General features: G+C 41.8%; 2 protein-coding genes across 15 annotated transcripts in view; one reads left to right on the forward strand and one right to left on the reverse strand.

Moving 5' to 3' along the window:
* LOC144492932 (ATP-binding cassette sub-family C member 5-like) overlaps positions 1 to 18,644 on the reverse strand; it is a 179,325-nt gene extending 160,681 nt beyond the window's left edge. For 5 of the 11 annotated variants that reach the window (XM_078211582.1, XM_078211590.1, XM_078211583.1 and 2 more), the window contains exon 1: positions 18,317 to 18,605. The gene's annotated coding sequence lies outside the window, so the exon portion shown is untranslated. Of the gene's footprint in view, positions 1 to 18,316 lie in introns of all 11 variants that reach the window. The other 6 variants (XM_078211586.1, XM_078211581.1, XM_078211585.1 and 3 more) reach the window with 3 other exon arrangements.
* A 15-nt stretch (positions 18,645 to 18,659) lies between these two features.
* Positions 18,660 to 25,623, forward strand: part of LOC144492933 (ecto-NOX disulfide-thiol exchanger 2-like) — a 251,077-nt gene continuing 244,113 nt past the window's right edge. Inside the window, exon 1 of one of the 4 annotated variants that reach the window (XM_078211597.1) lies at positions 18,660 to 18,773. The gene's annotated coding sequence lies outside the window, so the exon portion shown is untranslated. The remainder of the gene's footprint in view (positions 18,774 to 25,623) is intronic. The other 3 variants (XM_078211602.1, XM_078211600.1, XM_078211603.1) reach the window with 3 other exon arrangements.

Consider the following 25,623-nt stretch of genomic DNA (forward strand, 5'->3'; position numbering starts at 1 on the left):
GCGTCACTGTTTAAAAATAAGGGGTCACTCATTTAAGACGGAGATGAAGAGAATTCTCTCAGAGGGTCGTAAGTCTCTGGAACTTTCTTCCTTAAAAGGCAGTGGAAGCAGAATCTTCGAATATTTTTAATGCAGACGTGGATTGATTCTTGATTAACAAGTGGGTGAAAGGTCATCGATGGGGTGAAATGTGGGGTTGAAGTTACAAGTAGATCAGCCACGATCTTTTTGAATGGCGGAGCAGGTTCGAGCGGCCTACTCCTGCTCTTAATTCATATGCTGTATGTTCTGAGTCATTTGGTCATTCTGAAAACAGCTGAAAGGCGATTATCACAGCCCACTGCCCCTGAAACCGTTGCTCAAATTAAATTTGTGACAATTTAATTTCCTCCATTCAAGCCACAGTTACTGAAAAATAATGGTGGTAGTGGTGTGGCAGATGCTTGAATTAACTTTAAAGGTCTAGAAATTACTAGAATGGTGCAGCTTACAGCAAGCGACATAAGTTGATTTCTTTATTCTCAGACTAAACTATATTCATGCTACAATTTGCCCGAACTGTGAATTGATAATGGCACAGCAACATTGCATCTGGCAAATTATGAATGTCCTGTCCAATGGTCTACCTCCTTAAACAATGAAGTTGATTAGAGAGAAAAACTGTGAATGATAAACAAGGAAATAGAGTGAATTAGAGTCAAGTTAGATCCAGAGAGAAAGGAAGAAAGGGAAATAGAGTTTTTAAATGTTTATTCTTTCAGGGAATTTGAACATTCTGGCTCGGCCAGCATTCATTGCCCATCCCTAATTGCCCTGGAGAAGGGGAGGGTGGGGGGGGGGGTGCCTTCTTGAACTGCAGTCCATGTGATTTAGATATGTTAGGGAGGGGGTTCCAAGATTTTGACTCAATAACAGTGGCAGAACAGTGATATAGTTCCAAATTAGTATGTTGTGTGTCTTGGAAGGCAATAATAGTTTGTGGTGTTCCCAGGCATCTGGTGTCCCTGTCCATACAAGGTGGTAGGCATTGGAGTTTGGAAGGTGCTGTGAAAGAGCCTTGATGAATTGTTGCAGTATGTCTTACAAATGACACACTAATCAGGATATTCACTAACCAAGGACACACCAGGGATCCCAGACAGTTCCAATGAATACGATATACACTGCACCAGATAAGAGGATCTGGAAAGTGTCAGGTGACTGTGAGAAAGACTTTCAAAGTCCACGAACTGATCACGTAGTCCCATGCTGTCAGATCTTAAATGTTATTGGCAAGGTAAATAATCTCTACTTATAATCATTGGCTCATACTCGGCTGGGTTGAGCAAGTGGTGGGCAAATTGACTTTCGAAAATTGTATAATTGTATTACCGAAAATGATGAATTTCAGAGTAGACCTGGAACTACCCCAAATCTCTCTCTCCATCGTACGTTGACCAAGCTTGAAAAATAAAAAAATAATCTTTTACCAGAATACTGTCTCCGTGAGTCTGTGTGTTAGCTGAGCCGTTATTAAGAAGGGGAATCCCTCATGTGAAAGCCAGCCTAATACATAGTCTCTGAAAATGCTCCTACAGTAAGTAACAAGGCGCGCAGTTGAAAGCCAATATGTTTGGGAGCAGGTAATGGTTGGGCCATTAACATCACCTTGGGATATCAAGAATTGCCTACCATCTCCAAGGCTGGAGTTCTGCCTTAGAAATGGAAAAAAGGCTGGTGTTTTTCTCTGGAATTCTATTATCAGCAGTCACGGAGGCATTTTCTTTTAAAAGTTTCTTTTAAAAATAATGAGCTCCCTGCTCATTTTCGAAAGGGTAGAAATTCCTCTGGTTTGTATCATGGCTAGTCATGGAAAGCTTTGCCCATTTTTAAAAAATGATTATTTTTACAGAGTATTTCAAGCGACAGTGTTATGTATTTATTTCTGTCCTGTCTCAACTGGGAAACTTGCAACTTATCAGCTTAAGCCTCAATGTTATTCAGGTTTTGCTGCATGTGGATATGAACTGCTTCAGTATATGAGGGTGCTAACATTGTACAGTCATCAGCAAATATCCCCACTAGTGACCTCATGGCGGTGGCAAGGTTATTGAGGAAGCAACTGAAGGTGGTTGGGCCTGTAGCTACGTCCTGCGACTGAGGTGACTGACTTCCAGCAACCAAAACCATCAACGATTGTGCTAGATATGACTCAAACTACTGGACAGTTTTCCCCGATTTGCATTGACATCAGCTTTGCTATGACTCTCTGAAGCTGCTGTCAGATATTAAGGGTAGTCGCTCTCACGTCACCTTTGAGTTCAACTCTTTTGTCCATGTTTCAAGGTTTTGATAATATGAAAAGCCTTGTGGCCATAGCAGAACCAAAATTAAGCATCAGTGAGCAAGTTATTGCTGAGTAGGTGCAGCTTGATAGCACTGTTAATGACACTGTCCATCACTTTCCTGATGGTCAAGTGTGGACTGATGTGGCGGTAATTGGTTGGATTGTATTTCTCCTGCTTTTTGTGGACAGGTTGCACCTGGGCAATTTACCACATTGCCGGATAGATGCCAGTGTTGGAGCTGTGCTGGAACAGCTTGGCGCAGCTAGTTCTGGAGCACAAGTAATATTGACAGGGCTCTCAGCCTTTGCCATATCCAGTGTCTTCAGCCATTTCTTGACATCACATGGAGTGAATTGAATTGGCTGAAGACTGGCATCTGTGATGCTGGAGACCTCAGGTGATGCCCATGATGGATTATCCACTCGATATTTCTAGCTGAAGATGTTTTCAAATACTTCAGCCCACATGATGTGCTGGGCAATCCCGTCATTGAAGTCAGAGATGTTTGTGGATTAATAGAAAGTGACATAAAGGAAAGGGAAAATTAACAAATTGGAAGAAGAGTGCTTTGTAACCCAGTTGTGTCTGGAATTGTAATGGTTTATGAGGGATGATTGAACAGCAGGGTCCATGTGTAAAATTTACATCCTTATTTGCACCACAAAACTATTTTTAAATAAATCTAAGTCATTTGTCATAGTGTCAAAACTGCTTTGCAAGCTGAAAATGATTGCTTCATGACACTAACAGGAATGGGGATAGAAAAGACTTACATTGATAGAGTGCTTCTTCACCACCACCCAATGTCTCAAAGCACTTCACTACCAATTAAATACTTTTTCAACTTTAGTTACTGTCTTCATGCAGGAAATGCCATTTTTCCCACCACCCATAAACAGCATTCTGAAAATGACCAGAAGAGTCGTATGGACTCAAAACATTAACTCTGTTTCTCTCACCACAGATGGTGTCATACCTGCTGAGTTTATCCAACATTTTCTGTTTTTATTTTAGTTTTCCAGCATCCAGAATATTTTTGCTTTTATTGCCAGACAATCTGTTTTTTTTAAATGGTGATTGAGGGATAATTATTGGCCAAGATAGCAGGGAGTTCTTCTTCAAGATAGTGCCATGGGATCTTTTACAGCCACCAGAGCAGAGGCGCCAAGGTTTAATATCTCATCTGAAAGTTGGTGACGGTTCCTTAGTACTGCACTGTGCTATCAGCCCTGGAGTGGGACTTGAACCCAGAATCTTGTGATTCAGAAGCCAGTGTGCTGCCAGCTGAGTCCCAGCTGACACAAGAAAATATTGCCAGACAGACTAAAACATAAAAAAACCTGGAAAAACAATTCACTGGAGTGAAACTTTACAGCTTCATTTGTTTCCTTTCTGACCCTACAATGTTGATTTCATGTCAATACTATAAAACGCATCATTAACGGGGTCGTTCTGACATGAATTACCAGCCGAAATGGCATAAGCAAGATTAATTGGTATTGAAGCATTTCATGACGTACAATTAATTTCAATGGAGAGCTTCCCATTTTTTCGGGTTTTGTCAAGCTGACGGGGGAGTGGCGCAAATCACCCAGCAATTTGTGGAAAATGGGAATTGATGGTGTATGCCTTCTTTGGCACATTTGTTTTGTGAACTAATAATGCCATGTACTGTTAATCTGCCATTATATATCCAGCAATTTCTGGGTCATTATTTACTTTCTAGTGCAGTCACTGATTGCTTTTCAAATCGCCTGTTAAATGTGTTTGCGGATCAGGACAAGGAAGATTTTACGACCGAGCCACTACCTTCATTCAGTCTGGATTCAATTATTAATGAGAAACTTGCTGTGGACAGCAGAACTAAACTGTTGAGGGGATGTGTTGACGTCTTTGGCTTAATGCCGTTTGATTTTAAAACAGAATTTCAACCATTCCGTGTTTAAGTTTAATAGAATAAGGAGACTGGGAGGAGCGCATCGCCAAAGCCAGACAAAAATTGAGATTGTGGGAGCAACGCTCCCTCTCCATTACTGGGAAGAACCTTGTGATCCGATGCGAGGTTCTGTCCGTGTTGTTGTACGTGGCGCAGGTGTGGCCTCTCCCCAAGTCCTGCGCAGCAGCAGTGACCCGGGCCATCTTCAAGTTCATCTGGAGATCAAAGATGGATCGCGTCCGCAGGGAGGCGATGCACAAATCTCCAGAGAACGGAGAGAAAAACGTTCCCAACGCCGCCCTCATCCTGATGGCCACCTTTGTGTGCGGCTGCATCAAGCTGTGTGTAGATCCTCGGTACAGTAACAGCAAGTGCCACTATTTTTTGAGGTTCTACCTGTCCCAAGTGCTGCGGAGGATAGGTCTGGCCACATTGCCGCGGAACGCTCCAAGTAGTTGGACCGTACCGCAGCACCTGTCCTTCGTGGAGAAATTCTTCCGGAAACACACCTTTGACCACATGGCTATCAAGCAGTGGTCAGCACGTAATGTCCTTGAGGCCCTGAGAGAAAAGGAGACGGCAGATCCTGTCGGATGGTTCCCTGAGCGGACTGTCAATGTCATTTGGCAGAATGCCTCATCACCAGAACTCACAAACAAGCACCAAGACCTGGCTTGGCTGGTGGTGAGAAGGGCACTCCCCGTCAGATCCTTTATGCACGCCCGGGGTCTCAACCTCACCGCACGCTGCCCTCGAAGCGGCTGCGGGGCTGATGAGACGGTCGCACACCTCCTTGTGGAATGTGCCTTTGCAAAGAAGGTCTGGAACGAGATGCAGTGGTATTTGTCGCGGTTCGTCCCGGGCAGCTCGGTGACGCAGGACTCTGTGCTCTACGGGCTGTTTCCGGGGACGCACACCGAGACAAATATCAACTGCTGCTGGAGGGTCATCAACTCGGTGAAGGACGCGCTTTGGTCCGCCCGAAACTTGCTGATCTTCCAGCTGAAAGAATTGTCCTCGACCGAGTGTTGCAGACTGGCACATTCCAAGGTCCAGGACTACGTGCTCAGGGACGCGCTCAAGCTTGGGGCAGCCGCCGCCAAGGCACAATGGGGAAAGGCCACCGTGTAAAGCGTCTCAACCGAGGCAGACCGAGGGCCGGGTAACTGCAGAATACCCTTGGCCTGCGTAACTGTGTGCCAACCTGAAAAATAACGGCACACAGTAAACTCTGACACATGTATATAGTTTTAAGAAATGAAATGTAACGGAATGTAATGTTTTTGTAAATGAGCACGGTATTGTACTGTAAAAATGATTCTTTTTTGCACTGTTTATGACTTTTGGATCTGTAATTTTGCAATGTTTTATCGGAGAGTTTTTTTTTGTGAATAAAGTATATTTTTGAAATTAAAAAAAGAATAAGGAGATTGATTAGACTAAAACCCCAGATTTCCCGTTGGGCCATTATCAACCTTCGCGGTTCAGCAATTTGTGGGGCTGTTTTTTTTCACAAGCAACTCCAACGTGTAATTTTGCATGTAGAAATGCAGTTCACATCAGAATCTCGGTGACAACCAGGCGGCAGTGTAGCACTGCGCTCCAATTAGAAATGCTAGAAGATGTGGGGCGAAGATATGGGGCATGTTAAGAGTGCGAAATATACAGGGCGCGTTGATGACCTCGCTGCCGAAGAAGGAAAATCTTGGACCAATGTTCCCCTACTTCGAAACAACACTGGAGTATGTTAAACCGAATATTTCCAGATACTGCACATTAATTTTAAAAGCGTAGATCTATTAATCTCTTCAATCTTACCCGCCTCTTTAATGAAAAAGATGACTTATTTTCCTTACAACTCGTGAGTGCAAGCTTCCTATGGCACGGTTAGAAGTAAATCAATTTCAAGATTCCTTGCTGTTTAGTACTGCTGGCTTCAAATCAATCCATCGGGCTCGCCAGCTGGTATGATCCTGGAGTTTTAGCTTCATAGTGGTAGAAAGATGGCTTGTAGTTTGCACTGAGACTCATGAGGGCGAAGGAGCAGCCCTGGGGGGGTTACACAATGGACATATTACTGTACACCTAACAGATTAGAGATTGTTGCGTCAAAAAAGCGCCTAGAATTACACACTCGCTGCTTAACACTGATAGAGAGATCGCCCTCAAAGTTAAGGAAAACAAATTTGAGTTCAAAATCAATTTGTCCAGATACAGTTTTTAAAGTGACTTTTTAAAGCGGCAATCATTCACACATTGAAACGTCCATTTGTAGAATGCGCAATAGGAAATAAGAACTAAAAACTTTTAGAAAACTTAGCTGCTGACATTTTCAGGACTCCAAAAATTAGAAATTAATTTCCCTTTCGGATTAAAATAATAATACATCGGGAAGGTCGGGATCGCTGTCGATCGGACCAGGAGGAGAACGTGGTATCACTGAGAATGGGAGAAGCGCACAACAGGTAAGGATAAGCAGGTCGACATCACTAAATTAGGCAGGGAGAGAAAAAAATCATCAAATGTGACAGGAAACCCTTGAGCTGGCTGGCTGGTGGCTGCTGTAGCTACCTTTGTTTCCTTAGTTAATCTAAAGCGCTGGAAGTGAAATATTTAATTTTCTTTTGTAACGATTAAGTAAAACATTTCAGTTAATCTCTCTATATTTAAGTGACACAAGAAGAAGAAAAGCTGGTGAGTTTTCTTTTAAGTAGCAGGTTTTGGTATCTAATAGATGGAAGAATAGTCGGTCAATTCCAAACCCTAAAGTGAGTAGAGGAGAAAGTACAGAAATAGAAAGACAGAGCAGATGAATTCATGCTGAAGAGATGGTGCAGAAGGGAGGGCTTTAGATTCTTCAGACACACGGATCAGTTCTCCAGAGATGGGATCTGTACAGGCCGGATGGGTTGCAAACGAGAGCTGGGACCAATTTCCTGGCAGGACTATTTGCTAGTTCTACGGGAGAGAGTTTAAACTAACTTGGCAGGGTTGTGGGCATGAGAATGTAATTTTCAACAATGATAGCAAGGTGCAAAGAATATTGAGTGAGTCAGAGTAGGAAATACTAAGGTATTAATTATCAGGTGGATTCAGCCTAAAAGGGAAAATAATCAACAGCAAGGCCAGGAGATAGGGATGTATTGGCACTACTTTATTAACAACATTAAAGTGAAACAATGTTCAGTGAGTCAATGCTAAATCATCATAGAAACCCCACAGTACAGAAAGAGGCCATTCGGCCCATCGAGTCTGCACCGACCACAATCCCACCCAGGCCCTACCCCCATATCCCTACAGATTTACCCACTAATCCCTCTAACCTACACATCTCAGGATACTAAGGGCAATTTTTAGCATGGCCAATCAATCTAACCCGCACATCTTTGGACTGTGGGAGGAAACTGGAGCACCCGGAGGAAACCCACGCAGACACGAGGAGAATGTGCAAACTCCACACAGACAGTAACCCAAGCCGGGAATCGAACCTAGGTCCCTGGAGCTGTGAAGCAGCAGTGAGAACCACTGTGCTACCGTGCCGCCCTAAGTTAGGACTTTATTCCCAAAAGAGGAAAGGTAGGACAAACAAATCCAGGGCCTGTATTTTCAGGGTGCTCAGCTTTTTAGAAGCATTTATCAGTGTCACAAGTAGGCTTACATTAACCCTGCAATGAAGTTACTGTGAAAATCTCTTAGTCACCACACTCCAGCACCTGTTTGTGTACACTGAGGGGGAATTTAGCATGGCCAATGCACCTAACCAGCACATCTTTGGGATTGTGGGAGGAAACTGGAGCATCTGGAGGAAATCCACACAGACACGGGGAGAATGTGCAGATTCCGCACAGACAGTGATCCAAGCTGGGAACTGAACCCAGGTCCCTGGTGTTATTGTCGGTGGGGAATATATCCCCATCAACTCTGACCGGTTACTTTATGCTCTTGGTCAGAAGTCCCACCTTGGAGAACTGTAGGCCAATCAGACAGCCGACAGCTCTCCGGGCTGCAATGGTCAGAAGAGGTAATGCAGTGCCATATCTGCGCCTAAGTCCTGGAACTGCGCTTCAGGAAAGTACCAGGGTTCTCTGAGGCAGGAGTGTAGGGAAGCCAAGGGGTCAGGAGCTGGGCAAAGTAATGGTGTTTGGGGTTAGGTCTTTGGATAGAGAGGGTCAGAACTCCCAGGTCCCTGAGAGGAAGGCACCCCAAATCGGAGTTTAGAACACCCATTTCCCAGCGAGAACCAAGGTGAAGATCTTTTCTATTTGGCACCCTGATTCACCAGCACCCATTAGCCTAAAAATTGAGGCTGGGTGGGAAAAGGCCCAAAAGGGGCAGAGGTGGGCTTCCAATCTGGGGCCCTGCCCGCCCCACCGTAAAATTGAATCTTGATCAAAGTGAATACCGTCCATGCATTTTGACCATGCCCCACCCCTGCCTCAGAACCTGCTAGGGGACTGAGTGTAAAATTCTTGTCCAGAGCTCCCTGGATGACAAAATAGATAAAGATTAAGATGAAGCAGAAAAAGTGTGCTTATGACAGGCGCAGGTGGATAAGACAATTGAGAAGGAGGACAAAGAGAAGATTCAGAGGGGAAATGAAAAAGCAAATAAGAAAAACAGAGTATGGGAAGAGACTGCAGCTTAACATAAATGGGAATCCAGAAGTTTATTTTTATAGGAATTAAATAGTAAAAGGGTGAGAAAAGAAGGAGTGGGAACAATTGGGGATCAAAAAGGGGATTTACGCATGAAGGTTATGGTATTGAATGAAAACTTGTGGAGGCATAATTTGGCCATTATTTTCCAATCTTCCAGCAACTCAGGGTTGATGCCAGAGGACTGGAGAATTGTAAATGTTACAACCTATCTTAAAAAGGGTGCAGAACTCCTTCTTCCCTGTTGCCATCAGACTTTTGAATGGACCTACCACATATTAAGCTGATCTTTCTCTACCCCCTAGCTGTAACTTTAACACTATATTCTGCACTCTCTCCTTTCCTTCTCCCCTATGTATTTGATGAACCATATGTTTTGTCTGTATAGTGTGCAAGAAACAATACTTTTCACTGTATCCCAATACACATGACAATAAATCAAATCAAAAAGATAAGCTCAGCAACTACAGGCCAGTCAGTGTGACCTTGGTGATAGTAATCTTTTAGAAATTATCATTTGGAACAAAGTTAATAGTCATTTGGGCAAATGTGGGTTGATTGAGGGAAATAAACGTTCATTTGTTGAATGACAAATTATGTTTAACTATCTTCTTGAGTTTGCTGGTGAGGTAACAGAGTGGGTTTTGGCGGTAATGTTGTTGATGTGGTGTACATGGGCTTCCAGAAGGCATTTGATAAAATGCCCCCAAAACAGATTTGTGAACAAAGTTAGAACCCATGAACAGTAAAAGGGACAGTAATGGCATGGATATGAAGTTGGCTGAGTGACAGGAAACCAAGAATAGTGGTGAATGTTGTTTTTTCAGACTGGAGGCAGGTTTTTAGTCGAGTTCCCCAAGGATAGCTGTGAGGACCCCTCCCTGCCTGATATAGAGTAATGATCCAGACTTCTGTGTACAGGGCACAATTTCAAACTTTGTGGATGATACGAAACTTGGAAGTATTGTGAAGTGAACCATGAGGAGCATAATGTTGAACTTCAAAAGGACAGAGGCAGGATGGTGGAATGGGTGGAAAGTGGCAGATTAAATTTAATGCAAAGAGGTATGAAGTTCTTCATTTTGGTAGAAAGAATGCAGGAAGACAATACAAACTATTCCAGGAGGGATGTGAAGGCATTTGAGAAGGTGCAGTAAAGATTCATGAGAATTGTTCTACGGATGAGGAACTTCAGTTGCTTAGAAAGATTGGAGAAGTTGGGACTGTTTTCCATGAAGAAGAGATGGTTGAGAGAAGATTTGATAGAGGTATTCAAAATCATGAGGGGCCTGCACGGGAAGAACTATAGGGCATAGATTTAAGAAAATTGGCACAAAAGAAGCAATGGTGATTTGGAGAAAAATATTTTCATGCAACAATTGATTTGGATCGGGAACGTACTACCTTGGAGTGTGGTAGAGGCAGGGTTAATTGAGGCTTTTAAAAGGGAACTGGATTATTACCTAAAAAGAAAATAAACGCAGGGCTACAGAGAACATGCAGTGGTGTGGCACTAGTTGCGTTGATCATAGGGGGCTAGCACAGACACAAGCTGAATGGTCTCTTTCTATGCTTTAACCATTTTCTGATTTATAATCTTCTCTATTAATGGTTAATTTATGGAAAATACTTCTCTATTATGGTCCCGTCACCAGTTGATTGGATGTCAGCTTAATAGAATATTTAAGTGACTTTCTTCTGTTTAACAGAATGAGGAGCTCAAACACACTGGTAGGCCGTGAGTTTTCACATCTGATTTTTCACTGAACCAGTTCCTAATCAATCCTCTAAACTTTTGTTCTAAATTTTAATCACTACTTAAGCCATAAACATAATTGTTCAGGAAAATGGCAGAATTGCATACAAGATCCCATGCCATTGCTGACGGTCATTTCATTCTTTCTGTGCAGCAAAGGTGAGGGACCTGTTCCCCGTGGTGCATTGTCATGGGGCATTTTTCCTTCAATAGAGAGGAAAAATATGGTCAATCCTTCCCAAGACATTCAACCAAAAACAAATTAGGGACACCTGTTCATGTGGGAAGAAATTAACTCAACATGGAAAAAGAATAATTAGTTTATCTGCTCAATTCAAGAAGCAAGGGTTGAAAACACCTAGCAATTAAATTTGAAAATTATCCAAGAGCTATTTTCACTACTCAACTATTATATATGTGCAAGCAGTTTCAAACCTTCCTTAATTTTAATACTGTCTCATCTGTTTCCTTAACTTTAACAATAATTATTTCAACAACAGCATTTTTGTATCATGTAAATTATAAGCGTTCAGTTCTGTCTGCTTCTAATCACAATGAGCATTGACAATGTTGCAATCTAATGCACTGTTTGAATACAACATTAATTCAGGATCACGACTGCATTAATATTTTACTGAAAATCCAAAATTCAGTAAAGTGTGCTTACAGAAGTATAACCAGAACCAAATATCAAAAAAGATACATAGATGTGCAGTGGAATCACATTTTATTCATCTAAAGCAATTACATTGCTATTAATATAGATCCTCTGACCTGAGAGGTCATAGTTCATGCTCACAGTTCCTCAGTTTCTATATCAGTCTTTGAATGTGTGAGCATGCTCCTCATTGATAGATCTTATACATTTTTTAAAATGTACATATATCCCCAGAACATGGTGCATCAATGATTGCCAGATTATAGATTTTTGGTACTTATTACAAATGCACATTGAAAAATTTCAAATTAGTTCAGTACAATTGTTGGAAGGACGAGGGCTGATTCTGATTTTAACCTGATCTTATTAGCTTGCAACAAAGGCACTTGCCTTATTCTGACAGGATCCTCCTTTAAATAATCAGATTTGGTTCTAATGTTATCACTGGGTGAAAAATGCAATTTTAACTTTGGGGCTGAGCAGGGAAGCCACTGTGGTGTTCCCTCCAGTCTGAAGCCAGTTAGGTAGTGTTGTGCAAAAGCAAGGTTGCTGCAGATGCTGGAAATCCGAAATAAAAACAGAAAATGCTGAAAATACTCAGTAGATCATGTCAGCATCTGTGGAGAGAGAAACAGAGTTAATGTTTCAGAACGATGACCCATCTCTACAGGCGCTGCCTGACCGGAGTATAGTGTAATGATTATGCCAGAAGAGGTCTGTTCAATCCCACCATGGCAGTTTGAAAATATAAATCCAGTTTTAAAAACTGTAAATTAAAAAAGCTGTTGTTTTGTCATAACTATTTCATTCATGTCTCTTTAGGAAGAAACCTTGCCATACTTTCCTGGTCTGGCCCACTATATATGATTCAAGTCCCACATAAATGTAGTTGATCACCCTTTAAAATGGCCTTGTGAACCACTCAGTTGTTTTAAACACTACAAAGAATAACTTAATTTTGGGAGCACCTTCCCCACAGAAGTCAAGATGGCAGCTTTTCAGCACTTGTTTTTTTAATCAATTCATGGGATATGGATGTCATTGGAAGGACCAGCATTTATTGACATCCCTAATAGCCCTTGAGAACATGGTGATGAGTTCTTAAACTGTTTTATTCTGTGTGGTGAAGGTATTCCCATTGTGCTGTTGGGGAGTTCAAGGATTTTAACCCAGTGACGATGAAGGAATGGTAATATATTTCTAAATCAGGGTAGTATGTAGCTTTACATTGGATATATAGCACAGCAACAGCCATTTGATCCAACAAGTCCATGCCGGTTTTTTTTGCTCCACTCAAGCCTTCTTCCATCTCTTTTTCAATCTAAATCTTCCATTGTAACTACCTATTCCCTTCTCTTTCACATGCTTGTTTAGCTACTCCTTAAATTCACCTATACTACTCACTTGGACCACTCTCCGTGGTAGTGAGTTTGACATTCTGGATAAATAAGTTTCTTCTGAAAACCCTACTGGATTTCTTGGTGACTATCTTATGCTGATGTCCTCTAGTTACATTCTTGCCCACAAGAGGCAACATTCTCTCTGTATCTACTCTATCACAACTACTCATAATTCTAAAGACTTCCATTATGCCACCCCTCAGCCTTTTTCCAAGAGAGAAGAGACACGGCACATCAATTCTTTCCTGCTATTTCTGGTATTATCCTCATAAATCTTCTCTGCATCCCTCTCCAGTGCCACCATACCCATTTTATAAAATGGAGACCATAACTGTGCACAGTGCTCTGCAGTGTGATCTAACTACGGTTTGATGGAGGTCAAGCAGATTTTTTTATGGCCTTGCTAATCTCAGTGCAATTTCTAGTGACTGGTGTATCCCTTTATTCCTCTATCCTACCTGGACTAACACCTTCCAAATAATAAATTAATTACCATTCTTCCTACCATGTACTGCCTCACTTTATTCGTGTTGAATTTTCTTTGCCAATTACTTGCCACTATCTTCAAGTTTATTAATGTCCTCCTGTAATTTGTTGTAGTCCTCCTCCTCTGTATTAGAAGGGAATTTGCAGATGGTGGTGTTCCCACACACCTGCTTCCCTGTCCTGCTTAGGTGGCAGAGATTCTAGATTCTGCTGTAGAGACCTTGGCACGTTCTGCAATGCATCTTATAAATGGTGCTCTGCAGCTATGGTGTGCCAAGATGGGTGAGGTCAAGAGTTAAGGTGATGAATGGAGTACCCATTAAGCAGGTTGCTTTGTTCTGGATGATATCGAGCTTTTACGGGTGCAATCATACAGGCACGTGGAGAGTATTTTGTCAGACTCATGGGGTGGGATTTTATGGCCTCACTTGGGCTAGACCGGAAATTCCTGCCCAAGATTTCCGTTGTTGGACCCTTGCCTGCTCCGATTCCATGGCGGGCGAAGTGGTAGAGTTCCAACCATGATTTGTGCTTTGTAATAGTGGAAAGTCTGAGGATTTAAGAGTTTACTCGCTCACCACAGAATACCCAGCCTTGACCTGCTCTTCTAGCATGGTATTAATGTGGTTGGTCCCATTAAGTTTCTGGTAAATAATGATATACCTGACCCCAGAATGGTGGTAATTAGAATTTTTCTTGTTATTGCCTAGCAGTGCGTGATACAAATATTACTTGCCATTTATCAGCCCAAGCCACAATGTAGTCCCGGTCTTGCTGCATATGAGCTCATTTCATTATCTGAGGCATTGTAAATGAAGGGAAATCAAGGATGCCAATAAATGTCAGCCATGCCACTGAAACCCACCTTTGAGGAATTATATTTTTTAAAGAAAGAGGATCATGACAAGAAGGTTAATTTTGGGGGGGGCGGGGGGGGGGGGGGGGGCGGCAGGAGGTGCAATTCTCCCCTGTGCCCCAGAAGTAAAGTCGAGACTTCCCAACTGCTATTCCTCCAGCTAGACCCACCCAGATCTACTTTTCTCATATTTTACTTGGATGCTGCCATAGTTCTCAGATTTTCTGCAAGCTGCTGGCTGCTTTCCACCTGTTAAAAGGGCATGGTAGAGAGACTTGGCAGTTAAAATCCCTGTGAACCCATGCTGGGCAGACATGAGTTTACTCACAAATGCAGTTCCCCATCACAGTCTTGCTGGAATTAAAATCCATTCTGCATCATTCAGATTGCATGGCAGATGTTTTGATTGTTTGTTTCCTCGCATGCTATTCTTAGATTGAAGGTCAAAATTGGCTCAGTAGATTCAACAACAAAAAAAAATCTCTGCTCCTCCTCTCTGAAGTGCTACCTGATGCTACAACATGGGTTTCATGGCATTATTTACCCCCAGAACATGACCCAAGTGACTATTCATAAATTGTAAATCTCAAAAATATGTACTGAAAGATTTTCAACAATTGTAACCATCTCTACTCACTGAAATCAGTAAACTGAATACAGACTAGGGATCAAATCTCAGACTGTATTGAACTGTGTGACACAGTATTACACCAGCCTAATCACTGAAGGATCTGGGCAGATTTGAAAGGCTGGTTGGAGAGAGGGACCAATGGGATGGTGAACTTGGAGGGGAAGAGAAAGTGGCCTCGGCATACAAAGTGCATGTCTATTTGATGTTCATAATATCCCTGAAAGTTGCTGATTTCTTTGCCTCAGGGTCCTGATGGATCTCATAGTAATCCTCTCCATTGGTATTAAATAAACTGATTGGATTTCAAATATGCAAGATTGAGAATTTAAACTTGAAAGAACAAAAATCGCATACCAGATTAACTGTTCATGCTTTATTGTGTTATGGATTGTTATTTCTTTTATATATCATGGATGTTCATTTGTCCTGTACAGATTAATCTCCCCTAGCATTGGTCATTAGTAAAAGTATTTTTTTCTTCTTTACCTGGCTCTCTCTCTCTTCTATTTGTCTTTGTTTTTGTATTGTATTCTTGCAGTCCCTTTGTATGTCACTGCATGCTAATCTGCTTTAAATTTTTCACATTGAGGGTAAACTATTGCAGCAAATTGAATGAATGTAGAGGTGACATATGTTTTTAAGAAAAAGAGATTTGGTGAAAAGGCTGGTGCAGTGTAATAGTTTAAGAGAAAAGCATTAATTCTGGGAAGATGGTGGCTTAGTAGTGTGGTCGCTGAACTAGTAACCTAGAGCCCAGGATAATGCTGTGGGGACCCAGGTTTGAACCCACCATATGCAATAAAAATCTGGAATTAAAAGTCTTATGATGACCATGAATCCTGAAAACCCATCTGGAAATCTGACATCCTCACATGCCCTGACTCCACATCCACACCAATATGGTTGACTCTCAAATGGCCTTTGAAATGGCCTGGCATGCTCCTCAGTCCAAGAGCATTTAGGAATCGTCAATAAATGCTGGCCTAGTCAGTAACAGCCACATCCCATGAATTAATAAACAAAATGTTATTTTGTGGTGATAATGAGGCTACTGGCATTGTACCTTGGAGCAGACATAGCCAAATATGCATTCTGTTCCATCTTTGATTTGAATGATAAAAGCTCAGAGGGCACATTGGCATCTGGATAGGCCCTGGTGTTGCCGGGCAGTTAACTACAAGAAATAGTGGCAGCAAGTTGGAAACAAGCTATGTGCACACCCCCTCATGTGCGTGTATCTAGCAGTTAAAGGAAAGGGAAGAAAATATATACTGAACAGTGATTGTCTATCTTATGTGGAATTTAGTTTATAATAATTGAATCATACTGACTGGCAAGATTCTAGATTTGATCCCAGTTGTTACAGTTAAAAGGAATCAGAAATCTAAACACAGAATAGGATCTTTTTGTACAGGGGTTTCTGACAATTGGATCACATGGCGATAACTGAGGGGCACTCTATTCTTTTATTCTCTCACAAATAGCTTAGGTTAAATATCATTTTGGAATTTGGTGCATTTAGTATGATGTAAGATTGAGTTTACATTGAAATGTTTTTATTCTTTTGCACAGAGGCTCATTTAAAATATGTTTTTAAGATATTGTATACTGGGATATTATATAGAATCATAGAAACACAGCAAGCCATTCAATCCAACATGTCTGTGCTTTGGAAGAGAAATTCTACTAAGTCCCTGCGTTTTATCCGTAACCTTAAGTTCCTCATTCTCAAGTAACTGTCTAACTCGCTTTAAAATTATTTACGGGATCAGCTTCCACCACCAATAAAGATAGAATATTCCAGATAAAGGCAAAGTACTGGAGATGCTGGAATCTGAAACAAAAATAGAAAATGCTGGAAAAACTCAGCAGGTCTGACAGCATCTGTGGAGAGAGAATAGAACCAGCATTTCAAGTCAGAATGACTCTTTGTCAGAGCTAAAGACAAAGAAAATAGGATAAGATTTATACTATGGATCTAGAATATTCCAGATCCTCACAATGCAATGAAACAATTTCTCCTCATTCCCTCCGGATCTTTTGAGAATGATTTGAAACTATGCCTTAATTTGTGTTACTATCTATAAAAACTTAAAAGCCAAAATGTGAAGGTATTCTGTAATTTTATAATTCCAGATTATACTTCAATATGATTGGTTGCTTATCCAGCTTGATTTAAAGTTTATTTATTAGTTACATGTAGGCTTACATTCACACTGCAATGAAGTTACTGTGAAAATCCCCTAACTCCACACAGACAGTGACCCAAGCCGGGAATCAAACCCAGGTCCCTAGCGCTGTGAGACAGCAGTGCTAACCACTGTGCCCATTGTGACATCATTGTTAGGAAACAAATTACTGTTGGGTAAAGGGAAGAGTCGATACCATGGATTATTAGGCCTACGTGGCCACTCTTTTTCAAGGTGAGTAATGAACAACCACACTTGCCGCACACAACATCTGGGCCATTAAGGTTTATAATAATTCTTGATTAGCAACAAAACAAAAACAGCATTCCAACCACAATCCCACCTCCTATCCTGTCAAGACTTTGGATTTGGCAAAATGTACCCATGTTATTCATATGGCTTAAAGGCTAATTTACTCCCATATTTTATGAAATTGCATGCTGGTCAATAAATAAATGTGTGAACTTCTGATGTTCTGAGAAATGAATTAGTGATAGACAAATCAATTTGCAACATTGGCGCTTTAATGAATAAGTACAGGGGCTAGGATGATTTCATTACTTGCAATGTTAAAGAATCGACATATGTACAATCACTGATGTCCATCAACAGTCCACCACCAATGACTGCTTAGAACCGTTTTATTCTTATGTAAAAAGCTAAGATCTTACTCTGAAATTGTGACTCAAATCATTTTCAGGAAACTGAAGGCTGTATTTCCGTTCGCAATGGATATTTAACCCTGCATAAGTTCTTCCCATTCTTAATCTCTGATGATATATTTGTTATCCACTGAAAAGTCATTCTAGGAAATGTGATCAATTATCTGCCATTAAAACATCGACATAAATGGCAAACTGTCACCTCTGCTTCAAACCTGCTGGTGCATTCATTTGCGTTTCTGACGCTTTGTTTTAATAACCGAAAGTTTGCTCTTTTTTTTCCACACAATTCCCCGTAAACGGATATTTGTCTATTTACTGAACCTCATTCCAGTTATCCTACCGCACAAATCATCCCAAAACGGAAGAAAAACCATAATCTCGTACTGATTCTGGTGATTGGGGAGAAAGTCTAATGTTTTTTTAAAAAATGTGTTTGAAGGAATAACCTCAAGTGAATAAAAGTAACATTTTCTTTCGAGGAAAACCCTGCAATACGTCCGGAGAAGAATCCAAATTCAAATTGTAATGAGTTCTTCACACACAAAGCAATGGGTCAATCCCTGCATCAGTAATCCTTATGACTGGTCGAAATGGTAGTTTAAATGGTAGGTGGTGCAATTTTTAATTTTACAAACTCAAGTAAATCTCAGGAAAAAAAATAATAAAATGGTAGAGTCCGGGCATTCAAGTTCGAATGTTTGTGGTGTCTCAAAAAAGGTTTACGAACAAAAATGCTTTCCAGGAGGTCAGTTCTCACCTGAGAAGAAATGCGACGAGGTGAAATCCGACCTGCTCCTTTTCTTACGTCCCCCTTCGGACAGTCAGCGGCGAGCGGCTGTAGATGTTTACCGGAATCATGTACAGGATGAAAAAGTTACTGAGCACGAACAAAATCAAGATGATGAAGATTAATAAAACGGGAACCATTCGCTCCAACTCCGCGTCCGCTGAAAACATGTCCGGCCTGACCTGCCGCTTTGGCCTTGTGGCCGCCCCGGATCGTCTCCAGGGTAACCGGCCGCTCGGCCCGGCGCCGCCTGCTGCTCAGCTGAGGGGCGGAGCTGCTGCGCTGGTCGCCGCCTCCCAGCGGGGGCGGTCACGTGACGCGGGTTGGCGTGCGGGCCATCTTGCACTCCCACTGTATCTTGTCGATTAGCTGCATGGAAACGCGGAACCGTCGGTAAGGTCGCGGCGGCTGCTGCTGCTTGGGACCGGTGAGTGGCTTAACCAGTTAAACCCAAACATTATTACATTGTTCGTGCATTACAATCGATTCACTTTTTAGATGCTTTATTTTTCTTACTGCAGCAAATGAACTTCCCTTTTATGACGTTTGTGTGTGTATATATATAAAATATATATAGCTGTTAATGATGGGCAATATTCTACAACCCGTCCTCCCGGCTGCTCCACATTTCTTTAAAATCTGAAACTCACTGACTGGATATTTAATTGTTTTTCAATTGATCCATCGCGCCCTGGATGCAGCACCAAGCGCCTCCTGTTGGAAAGTTGGTTGCGAGCTGGAGCCGGCTGGTCACCTGTACCCGAGTCAAGGCACTGTGTCACCTCGTTTCTCTGCATTGAACTTCATTTGCCACCAATTTGCCTATCCCACCAACTTGTCAACGTCCTTCTGAAGCTATACATTGTCCTCACAGCTGGCAATGCTTCAGAATTTTGTATCATGCGCAAACTTTCAAATTGTACTCTGTACACCTAGGTCTAGGCCATTAATATACATTATTAGTAGAAGATAGTTGAACATGACTTCAGGTCTGAATGAAGTTAGACACATGATATGGGTTTGTGCAATTGAAAGTGGGGAGAACAATAAAAGGGAAGGCTTGGAAGTGGATAGAGGGAGAGATTAAATGACAAAGATTTCAGGGACAAAAGGCTTGGTAATGGTTGTAAAGAAACAAAGTATTTGTTTATCAACAATAATCGGTGTGCTGCCTGCTCTTTAACTGTTTTTAAGTTAAGTTTTAAGTTAATTTGTGACACAAGTAGGCTTACATGAACACTGATCATAGAAATCATAGAAACCCGACAGTGCAGAAGGAGGCCATTCGGCCCATCGAGTCTGCACCGACCACAATCCCACCCAGGCCCTACCCCCACATATTTACCCACTAATCCCTCTAACCTACGCATCTCAGGACTCTAAGGGGCAATTTTTAACCTGGCCAATCAACCTAACCCGCACATCTTTGGACTGTGGGAGGAAACCGGAGGAAATCCACGCAGACACGAGGAGAATGTGCAAACTCTACACAGACAGTGACCCGAGCCGGGAATCGAACCCGGGACCCTGGAGCTGTGAAGCAGCAGTGCTAACCACTGTGCCGCCCATCTGCAATTAATTTACTGGAAAACTTCAACTTGTTTACAATTTCCATAGTTTTTCACATGGTCCATCGATGACACTTCCCTTCAAATTCTGTCTCTGGGGATAGGCTGTTGTTGAATATTAATTAGAAGTCTACCAACTCTCAGCTACCTTGATTGCACTTCCTAACACCCTGCCTTCTGTAATAGTTCCATTTCATTCTCCCGGTTTCTCCATCACATTTTAACGATCAAGTCGCCTTTCGTTTTCCTCAACCATGGATTTCCCTGCACACCACTATGGTGGTCTGGACACTTGACATGTCTGACCTATTTTCTGCACTTTTGGTCCCCTTCTTCCTCCCTCCCTGAAATGCAATAGGGTACCTCTTAACCTCATTTTCCACCCGACCAGCCTCACATTCCAAGGATCATTCTCACCATTGCCATTGCCAAAATGATCTTCCCTTCCCCGTCAGCATTTTGAAGGGATACCCTTGTTCATTCCTCAACCAACCCAAAACCTTGTCCCCTTCCTACAATGCCTCTGCATTGCAATAGGTGTAACACCTGTCCTTTGATCTCCTCTTCTCACCATCCTGTCCTTTGATCTCCTCTTCTCACCATCCAAGATCCGAATATTCCTTCCAGGTGAAGCTGTGACTTATGGTAGTCCCATCGTGGTACAAAACCTGAGAACACTGCTGAAAAGAGATGCATTGCCAAAGCTTTTCATCTTGCACTCATCAGGACAAAAACCAAGAGTGCCAAATTTCAAACAATCACAATTTATAGTATAGGACTAAAGGATGTGGATTGGTTGAGTTATTCCCATGGAAAAAAATATTTGGGAACGAGATGCTCGCAAGCTCCCTGGTAATTCAAAAAAGATGCAAGGCTTGAAAATATTCCTTTTGTTTGCAGAGACTGGGTCTTTGCACATGAATGTATGTTGTTTCAAGCAGGTATAAATTATTTCAGCTGATTATCTTAAACCGGTTGTTGGTAACTATTAGCGCACACAGGATTATTCAGCAAGTGCTGTCCAAGTACAGAATCACACCTAACTGGACATTTTGTTTTGAGTTTTGCAAGCAAGGACTGGATGGTCTGTACACTACCTATTACGAGCAAAGTTTATTGTTAGTTTGTTTAATATTGTCGCAAGTAGGCTTATATTAAGGAACATGTTTGATTTGATCAGCCAGTTGCTGTCAGGTGCATTGGGCACCTGATTTTCTTGTACTTTTAATAATTCAGTGTGCCGTGTTCATTACTCACAATGCAGTCTCCTCTACACTGGAGAGACCAAATGCAGATTGGATAACCATTTTGCAAAACATCTTTGCTTAGTTCACAAACATGATCCAAATGCTTGGCGTTATAATTCACTATCTTGCTCTCGTGCTCAAAATTGTGGTCTATGTTGCAGTGAAGCTCAATGCAAGATTGAAGAACAACGCTTCATCATTTTCCGATTAGGCACTTCAAATCCTTCTGGACTCAGCAATTCTTTGTCTCCCATTTTGATGCTGTTTATTCTTTGCCATGTGCTAGTCTTAATCTTGTTTTTCATGTTTTTACTTTTGGACAGAGCTGTTCATTATTCTGCAATTTACATTCATTTTGGACAAATGCTTTGTTTCTTTACTATGACCATTACCACTCCCTTTGTGCTTTGCTTCATTACATCTTTGTCATTTAATTTCTCCTGCCCTCCATTGTATCCCAGACCTTCCTTTTTATTCTTTTTCTCCCTTTCAATAAAATCCATCTCATTTCTACTTTCATTCTGAAGTAAAGTCATATTTGACTCAAAAGTTAACTGTCTTTCTTTCCCCATAGATGCTAAGTATTTCCAGCACTTGGTGTTTTTATGATGAAATTAACTTTTCAAGTTGCAGATCATTCATCAGAATAAGAGGGCATGTCTGTCATCTTTTTCAGTGTGTTTATACTTTTCACTGTGTCTTTAAGGTAGAGACAGAATAAATGTTCCACAAACTCCTAACAAAATATTTTAAAGTAAAATGAAAAGGGAATGGAGCCAGTAAATTTTCACTGTGATATTTGTGTAGCTGCAGTTAGAATTCTGTGCAGAATTATATTTATTCTCAACATCCTAGACCACTGCTACACAAATATCAAACATGCCTACCGCTCTATCGCCCGCCCACACTTTGGCAAATCAGACCACAAGGCTGTGCTGCTGCTTCTAGCTTAGAAGCAAAAACTGAAGTGGGAGAATCCATCAAAGAAAGTCGTGCAATGTTGGTCTGAGGAATCGGATGATCTTCTACAGGCCTGCTTGGAGTCAGTGGACTGGTCAGTATTTAAAAACTCTGTGACCAGCCTGAACGAGTACGTCACTACAGTAACTGACTTCATTAGTAAGTGTTGTAGAAGATTGTGTGCCAAAGAAGCAAATACGTGTGTTCCCCAACTGGAAACCATGGATGAACAGGGATATCCACTGCTTGCTGAAATCCAGGTCTGAGGCGTTCAAGTCAGGCGCTGACCTATACAAGAAAGCTAGATACGATCTAAGGAGATCCATCAAAGATGCCAAAAGACAGTACAGGACCAAGCTAGAGTCCCAGGCTAGCCGCACCGACCCCCGTCGACTATGGCAAGGTCTGCAAGACATAACAGGCTACAAGATGAAGGCATATAAAATCGCCGGCTCCAACGCACCCCTCCCTGATGAGCTCAATGCATTCTACGCCTGTTTTGAGCAAGAGGTCTGTGAGAACATGCCCTCCACCCTGGATGCCTGGATGAACCTGTATCTGGGGTTACCACTGCAGATGTCAGTGCGTCTTTCTCGAAGGTCAACCCATGGAAAGCGACTGGCCTGGATGGGGTACCTGGACGTGCACTCAGCTCCTGCGTGGAGCAGTTGGCGGGGGTATTCACAGACATCTTCAACCTCTCTTTACAACAATCTGAAGTCCCTATCTGCTTCAAGAAGACGACCATCATCCCAGTACCTAAGAAAAGCCAAGCAGCATGCCTTAATGACTATTGGCCGGTGGCTCTGACATCCATCATTATGAAGTGCTTTGAAAGGCTAGTTATGGCATGAATCAATTCCAGCCTCCTGGACTACCTGGATTCACTACAGTTTGCCTACTGCCGCAACAGGTCCACGGCAGACGCCATCTCCCTGGCCCTGCACTCAACCCTGAAAGACCTAGATAACAAGGACACCTACATCAGACTCCTATTTATTGACTACAGCTCAGCCTTCAATGCCATTATCCCCATGAAACCCATCTCCAAACTCTGTGGCCTGGGCCTCGGCACCTCCCTCTGCGACTGGATCCTGAACTTCCTAACTCGCAGACCACAATCAGTAAGGATAGGCAGCAACACCTCCTCTATGATCATCCTCAACAGTGGTGCCCCACAAGGCTGTGTTCTCAGGCCCCTACTATACTCCTTATACACCTATGACTGTGTGGCCAAATTCCCCTCCAATTCGATTTTCAAGTTTGCTGATGACACCATCAGTGGGTTGGATCGCAAACAATGACGAGACAGAGTACAGGAATGAGACAGAGAATCTGGTGAACTGGTGCGGCAACAATAATCTCTCCCTCAATGTCAATAAAACAAAGGAGATTGTTACCGACTTCAGGAAGCGTAAAGCAGGACATACCTCTGTCTACATCAATGGGGACGAAATAGAAAGGGTCGAAAGCTTCAAGTTTTTAGGTGTCCAGAAAACCAACAACCTGTCCGCCTCTACTTTCTCATAGGACTAAAGAAATTTGCCATGTCCGCTATGACTCTCACCAACTTTTGCAGATGCACCATAGAAAGCATTCTTTCTGGTTGTTTCACAGCTTGGTATGGCTCCTGTTCTACCCAAGACTGCAAGGAACTACAAAAGGTCGTGAATGTAGCCCAATCCATCACACAAACCAGCCTCCCATCCACTGAGTCTGTCTACACTTCCCGCTGCCTCAGCAAAGCAGCCAGCATAATTACGGACCCCACACACCCCGGACATTCTCTCTTCCACCTTCTTCCATCGGAAAAAAGATACAAAAGTCTGCGGTTACGTACCAACCGACTCAAGAACAGCTTCTTCCCTGCTGCTGTCAGACTTTTGAATGGACCTACCTTGCATTAAATTGATCTTTCTCTACACCCTAGCTATGACTGTAACACTACATTCTGCACTCTCTCCTTTCCTTCTCTACGAACAGTATGCTTTGTCTGTATAGTGCGCAAGAAACATACTTTTCACTCTGTTAATACATGTGACAATAATTAATCAAATCAAAATGGATAGTTCTGTTTGTACTTTTAATCTTCTTGTCAGGGTCACATACTTTGAAAACTAAGTTCTGAACGATCTTGGCAAGTTTTGCATTCTTTTTTATCTTTTAAGAGTGCTTTAGAAGAGTTGAGAGTAGATGATATAGTGTGTTCAAAACCTCATTCCAGATATAGAATAGTGGCTGATTATAATTTTATCAGGCGAGTGCTGTTAAAGAAATACTACCAAAGGTCTATTTCATCATCAAAATCAATTTAGAACATTGGCATGGATTCTTTAACATGCCAAAAGTGAGTTGTTTTTTAAAAAAAAGTGTTGCTCAGATGTTTTCTGGTGGTATTGTAATTCATAAAATTGTTTGGTTTATGTTATCCATGGGCATAAAAAACCTTTTTGAATTTGCTGTAATGTGTATTTTTTTTTGTATTTGCCATGCATCAAGTGGCAAACAATCTGTTCCAGGCTTCTTTCAACATCCCGGGAGCTTAACCTTAGCCTTTTTTTTTAAAAAAAGAGTCTTTCTGTGGCCAGGTGCCGAGATCCCATTCCTGGTTAATTTGCTTCAATTATTTTATGTATCTGCTGAGTGACACTGGAGCATCTTGGCATCATCTGCTTTGTTTAATTTTTTAAAAAGGTGTAAACTCCATTCAATTTCTTTGCCCAGATTATCCCAAAAAGATGGTTTATCTGATATTGTGACATAGCTTATTGGTGTGCCACATCTGGTTGCTACTCTTTTATTAGTTCAGGAGATATGGGCATTACTGGCTGAGCCAGCATTTGTTGCTCGTCCCTAATTGCCCTTGAATTGAGTGGCTTGTAGACAAGATTTAAGAGTCAACCATGTCACTGTGGATCTGGAGTTACCTGGCCAGACCAGGTAAGGATGGCAGATTTCCTTCCCTAAAGGACATCAGTGAACCAGATGGGTTTTTATGATAATGGGCAATGGTTTCATGGTCATTAGACATTTAATTACAAGATTTAGATTTTTGAATTCAAATCTCACCATCTGCCATGGTGGGATTCGAACCCGGTCTCCAGGGCATTACCCTGTGTCTCTGGATTACTAGTCCAGTGACAATACCATTGCGCCACTGCCTTATCTGTTAACTTAACTGTTGTGATTCCAAAAAAGTTTTGATTTCTTTTCCCAGTGTGAAGTTTAACAGCACTGCTATCTTTAACATGGGTTGTGAATCTAGATAAATTATGAAATAACTGCTGTAAATTCACTTCAATACATCTTTTTAATCTTTTAGCTTTTAATTTAATTTTGGTGAGTGCCATTGGTTAAGCGGGAAAAATGTTTCTATAATAGAAGATTCAAATAGACATGAGGCAAAAGTATTGTACTGCTTCTTGATTTAGCAGTTTAAACTTTCACCTTGTTTGGTATTTGAAACAGATGTCAAATTCTCATGGTAATTTGGCTGAGCATT

Source organism: Mustelus asterias, chromosome 4 (assembly GCF_964213995.1).
Source record: "Mustelus asterias chromosome 4, sMusAst1.hap1.1, whole genome shotgun sequence".
Taxonomy (NCBI): Eukaryota; Metazoa; Chordata; class Chondrichthyes; order Carcharhiniformes; family Triakidae; genus Mustelus; species Mustelus asterias.